This window comes from Ranitomeya imitator, chromosome 5, assembly GCF_032444005.1.
Source record: "Ranitomeya imitator isolate aRanImi1 chromosome 5, aRanImi1.pri, whole genome shotgun sequence".
Lineage (NCBI taxonomy): Eukaryota > Metazoa > Chordata > Amphibia > Anura > Dendrobatidae > Ranitomeya > Ranitomeya imitator.
Genome location: NC_091286.1, coordinates 276868604 through 276874603, shown reverse-complemented (window position 1 = coordinate 276874603; position 6000 = coordinate 276868604).

Sequence of the window (6000 nt, the reverse complement as noted above, 5' to 3'; positions counted from 1 at the left end):
TCTAACCCTAACCATAGTGGAAAAATAAAAATAAATATATTTTCTTTATTTTATTATGTTCCCTACCTATGGGGGTGATAAAGGGGGGTTTATTTACTTTTTTTTATTTTGATCACTGTGATATGATCTATCACAGTAATCAAAATGAATAAATTAATCTGTCGGCCGGCAGATTTGGCGGGCACACTGCGCATGTGCCCGCCATTTTGTAAGATTGTGGCTCCCATTCAGAAGACGGACGGGCACCGGGAGGGACACTGGAGGTCGGTAAGTATGAGGGGGTGGGATCAGAATATGGGGGGGAGCGGACAGGAGGATGGAGGGGAGCGGACAGGAGGATGGAGGGGAGCAGAGGACAGGACGGAGAATGGAGAAGAGGAGATCGGTGGCGGGTGCAGATCGTGGTCTCCAGCCATGGCCAATGATATTGCAGCATCGGCAATGGCTGGATTGTAATATTTCACCAGTTTTCATTGGTGAAATATTACGATTGCTCTGATCGAAAGTGAAAGTGAAAAGTCATTTTCAACAGCGAATCAGAGTGAACGTAGCCACGGGGTGCAAAGCCACCCCCCCTTGGCTCAAGTAGCACTCCCCGTCCCTGCAGGTCGGGTGAAATTGGAGTTAACCCTTTCACCCGATCTGCAGGGACGCGATCCCTTCATGATGCCACATAGGCGTCACAGGTCACATTGGCACCAACTTTCATGACGCCTACGTGGCATCACAGGTCGGGAAGGGGTCAACTAGTAGTATACTGCTAATTGCAGTACCTTATAAAGAGTACAGCTATGGTTGGACACTGTGATTTTATTAGCTTGAATCTACAACTCCTATATATGTGTTCTCATAATTAAGCCACACGGCTGGCACAGTCACCACTTAGAAGCCGCTATGAGTTATTTTGACATGCGGCAGCAGTTGGATGATGTGAATGCGTGATTTCTCCCCATCAGATGTTATTGTGAGTGGCGCCTGTGTAGTGGGGATGATCACCGCTTGAGAGCCGCTGCTGATAATGTTAACATGCAGTGGTGGTAAGATATATAAACTACTGAGTTATTCAAGCGCGATCTCTCCCTAACAAGTACTATGACGAGCAGCAAGCCAGCAGCGGGAGTGAACACACACTGTACAATCAGAGAATGAGACCTCCGCAGCAACAGGATGAGAAGCAGATTCTCATATAACTAAGAGCAGGCTGACAAATCTGCTTCACACTGCACTGTGCTTAATATTCCTATGTCAATCTATTCTGACTTTTCCACATATCATTAATACCAGGACATGTGTCCTGTTCCGATGAACATTTCGCCCGTATACCGGCTTTTTCTAAGAATCAAACATTCCAAGACCTGGACTGGAGGTAAGTGAGCAGCTGAACCCACCCAGCTCTTTCTGCTGCTTGTAAAAACTGGACCCAGAATCCAGGGACATTATAACACCTCTCAGCACTATGTGTGCTGGAGCCTGCTTCTCCGGGTCCTACATCACCAAGACTTGGCACCTCGGGAAATCATACCCCCCATTCACAACCTGTTGCTTTACAATATATATATACATATATATGTAGTAAAGGAACTGACTTTCTTGGGACATTGTAACCATTACAGATTACTATACACTGTGTGGAGAATTGTTAGGCAAGTTGTATTTTAGAGGATTATTTTTATTATTGATCAACAGCTATGGTCTCAATCAACCCAAAAGACTCAAAAATATCAAAGCTTAATATTTTTGGAAGTTGGAGTGGGTTTTTTTTAGATTTGGCCATCTTAGGAGGATATCTGTACAGGTAACTATTACTGTGCAGAATTATTAGGCAACTTAATAAAAACCAAATATATTCCCATCTCACTTGTTTATTTTCACCAGGTAAACCAATATCACTGCACAAAATTTAGAAATAAACATTTCTGACATGCAAAAACAAAACCCCAAAAAATTAGTGACCAATATAGCCACCTTTCTTTATGATGACACTCAACAGCCTTCCATCCATAGATTCTGTCAGTTGCTTGATCTGTTTACGATCAACATTGCGTGCAGCAGCCACCCCAGCCTCCCAGACACTGTTCCGAGAGGCGGACTGTTTTCCCTCCCTGTAGATCTCACATTTTATGGGGGACCACAGATTCTCTATGGGGTTCAGATCAGGTGAACAAGGGGGTCATGTCATTATTCATCAGTCCATAAAACCTTTGAAAAGTCAGTCTTACGATATTTCTTTGCCCAGTCTTGATGTTTTATCTTATGTTTCTTGTTCAAAGGTGGTTGTTTTTCAGCCTTCCTTACCTTGGCCATGTCCCTAAGTATCGTACACCTTGTGCTTTTTGTTACTCCAGCAAAGTTGCTGCTCTGAAGTATGGCACAACTGGTGGCAAATGGCATCTTGGCAGCTTCACGGTTGATTTTCCTCAATTCATGGGCAGTTATTTTGCGTCTTTTTTGCACAACACGCTTCTTGCTACCCTGTTGGCTATTTGACATGAAACACATGATTGTTCGGTGATCACGCTTCAAAAGTTTGGTAATTTCAAGACTGCTGCATCCCTTTGCAAGACATCTCACAATTTTGGAATTTTCAGAGCCTGTCAAATCTCTCTTCTGACCCATTTTGCCAAAGGAACGGAAGTTGCTTAATAAGTAAGCACACCTTATATAGGGTTTTGATGTCATTAGACAACACCCCTCCTCATTACAGAGATGCACATCACCTGATTTACTTAATTGGTAGTTGGCTCTCAAGCCTGAACAGCTTGGAGTAGGACAACATGTATAAAAAGTATCATGTGATCAAAATACAACTTGCCTAATAATTCTGCACACAGTGTATTGTAAAAGGAGATGGGTGCCAGTAAAGTCTACATTACTTTATATATGTACTCCCATTGTCAGTATCTCTCAAAGTATGTTTGGTTCAAGTGTAAGGGTACCTTCACACATAACGATATCGTTAACGATATCGTTGCTTTTTGTGACGTAGCAACGATATCGTTAAGGAAATCGTTCTGTGTGACAGCGACCAACGATCAGGCCCCTGCTGGGAGATCGTTGGTCGCTGAGGAAAGTCCAGAACTTTATTTCGTCGCTGGACTCCCTGCAGACATCGCTGGATCGGCGTGTGTGACACCGATCCAGCGATGTCTTCACTGGTAACCAGGGTAAACATCGGGTTACTAAGCGCAGGGCCGCTGTTGTGAGTTCTGTTTTTGGGCTCCCTCTGGTGGTTACTGATGGTACTGGGTGACTTGTCTTTCCTGGGTCTCTGGGTTCCACCTGTTCCATCAGGATATGGGAGTTTCCTATTTAACCTGGCTTTGCTGGCATTTCCTCGCCGGTTATCAATGTATCCAGTGTGTCTTGTTACCTCTGCTCCCTGCTCCTAGAACCTTCTGGTCAAGCTAAGTTTGGATTTTCCTGTTTTGGTGTTTTGCTTTATTTGGTTTTTAGTCCAGCCTGCAGATATGTGATTCTTTGCTGCTGGTTGCTCTAGTGGGCTGAAATTGCTCCTCATGTACCATGAGTTGGCACATGAGTTCAAGTAATTTCAGGATGGTTTTTTGAAGGGTTTTTCGCTGACCGCGCAGTTCACTTTTGTATCCTCTGCTATCTAGCTTTAGCGGGCCTCATTTTGCTGAAACTGTTTTCATACTGCGTATGTGCTTTCCTCTCATTTCACCGTCATTATATGTGGGGGGCTGCTATTTCTGTGGGGAATTTCTCTGGAGGCAAGAGAGGTCTGTGTTTCTCCTAACAGGGGAAGTTAGATCTTCGGCTGGAGCGAGACGTCTAGGATCATCGTAGGCACGTTCCCCGGCTACTTTTATTTGTGTGTTAGGTTCAGGGTCGCGGTCAGCTCAGGTTCCATCGCCCTAGAGCTTGTTTGTATCTGTGCTTGTCCTTAAGTGATCCCCTGCCATTGGGATCATGACAGTATAACCGGCCCACAAAGTGTTAATTGTATTGGCTGAAGTAGGAGGATAAGTAGTCTGAGGAAGTTTTTTTTTTTTTTTTTCTCTTTCCCTCAGAGTTTGCTGCCTAGCCTTATTGCAGCCTGGCTACTTCCTCCTCCTCTTAATCTTTGAATGGCTCTGATCCCAGCTGTTTATCATGGACGTCCAGAGTTTGGCTTCCAGCCTGAATAATCTTGCCGCTAAGGTTCAAAATATACAGGATTTTGTTGTACATGCTCCTATGTCTGAACCTAGAATTCCTGTCCCAGAGTTTTTTTCTGGAGATAGATCTCGTTTTCTGAATTTTAGGAACAATTGCAAGTTGTTTCTTTCTTTGAAATCTCGCTCCTCTGGAGACCCTGCTCAGCAAGTCAAGATTATTATATCTTTCCTGCGGGGTGACCCTCAGGATTGGGCATTTGCATTGGCACCAGGGGACCCTGCGTTGCTTAATGCGGATGCGTTTTTTCTGGCATTGGGATTGCTCTATGAGGAACCTAACCAAGAGATTCAGGCTGAAAAAGCTTTGTTGGCCCTCTCTCAGGGGCAAGATGAAGCAGAAATTTATTGTCAAAAATTTCGGAAGTGGTCGGTGCTTACTCAGTGGAATGAGTGCGCCCTGGCTGCAAAGTTCAGAGATGGCCTTTCTGAGGCCATTAAAGATGTTATGGTGGGGTTCCCTGCGCCTACTGGTCTGAATGAGTCTATGACTATGGCTATTCAGATTGATCGGCGTTTACGGGAGCGCAAACCTGTGCATCATTTGGCGGTGTCGTCTGAACCGTCACCTGAGATAATGCAATGTGATAGAATTCAGTCCAGAAGTGAACGGCAAAATTATAGGCGGAAAAAAAGGTTGTGCTTTTATTGTGGTGATTCAGCTCATGTTATATCAGCATGCTCTAAACGCACAAAAAAGGTTGATAAGTCTGTTGCCATTAGTACTTTACAGTCTAAGTTCATTCTGTCTGTGACTCTGATTTGTTCATGATCATCTATTTCCGTCGATGCCTATGTGGATTCAGGCGCTGCCCTGAGTCTTATGGATTGGTCATTTGCCAATCGCTGTGGGTTTAGTCTGGAGCCTCTGGAAGTCCCTATTCCTTTGAAAAGAATTGACTCTACACCTTTGGCTATCAATAAACCTCAGTACTGGACACAAGTGACCATGCGTATGACTCCTGTTCATCAGTAGGTGATTCGCTTCCTGGTACTGTATAATTTGCATGATGTCCTAGTGCTTGGTCTGCCATGGTTACAAACTCATAATCCAGTCCTTGACTGGAAATCAATGTCTGTGTTAAGCTGGGGTTGTCAGGGGGTTCATGATGATGCACCTCCGATTTCTATCGCTTCATCTACTCCTTCTGAGATTCCTGTGTTTTTGTCTGACTATCGGGATGTTTTTGAGGAGCCTAAGCTCAGTTCGCTTCCTCCTCACAGGGATTGCGATTGTGCTATATATTTAATTCCAGGCAGTAAATTTCCTAAAGGTCGTTTGTTCAATCTGTCAGTGCCAGAGCATACTGCTATGCGGGATTATGTTAAGGAGTCCTTGGAAAAGGGACATATCCGTCCATCTTCGTCCCCTTTGGGAGCAGGTTTTTTTTTTCGTGGCCAAAAAAGATGGTTCCTTGAGGCCTTGTATAGATTATCGTCTTTTGAATAAGATTACCGTAAAATATCAGTATCCTTTGCCATTGTTGACTGATTTGTTTGCTCGCATTAAGGGGGCTAAATGGTTCACTAAGATTGATCTTCGGGGTGCGTATAATCTTATACGAATAAAGCAAGGTGATGAGTGGAAAACCGCATTTAATACGCCTGAGGGCCATTTTGAGTATTTGGTAATGCCTTTTGGACTTTCTAATGCTCCTTCAGTCTTCCAGTCCTTTATGCACGATATTTTCCGTGAATATCTGGATAAATTTATGATTGTGTATTTGGATGATATTTTGGTTTTTTCTGATGACTGGGAGTCTCATGTTCAGCAGGTCAGGAAGGTGTTTCAGGTCCTGCGGGCCAATTCCTGTTTGTAAAAGGA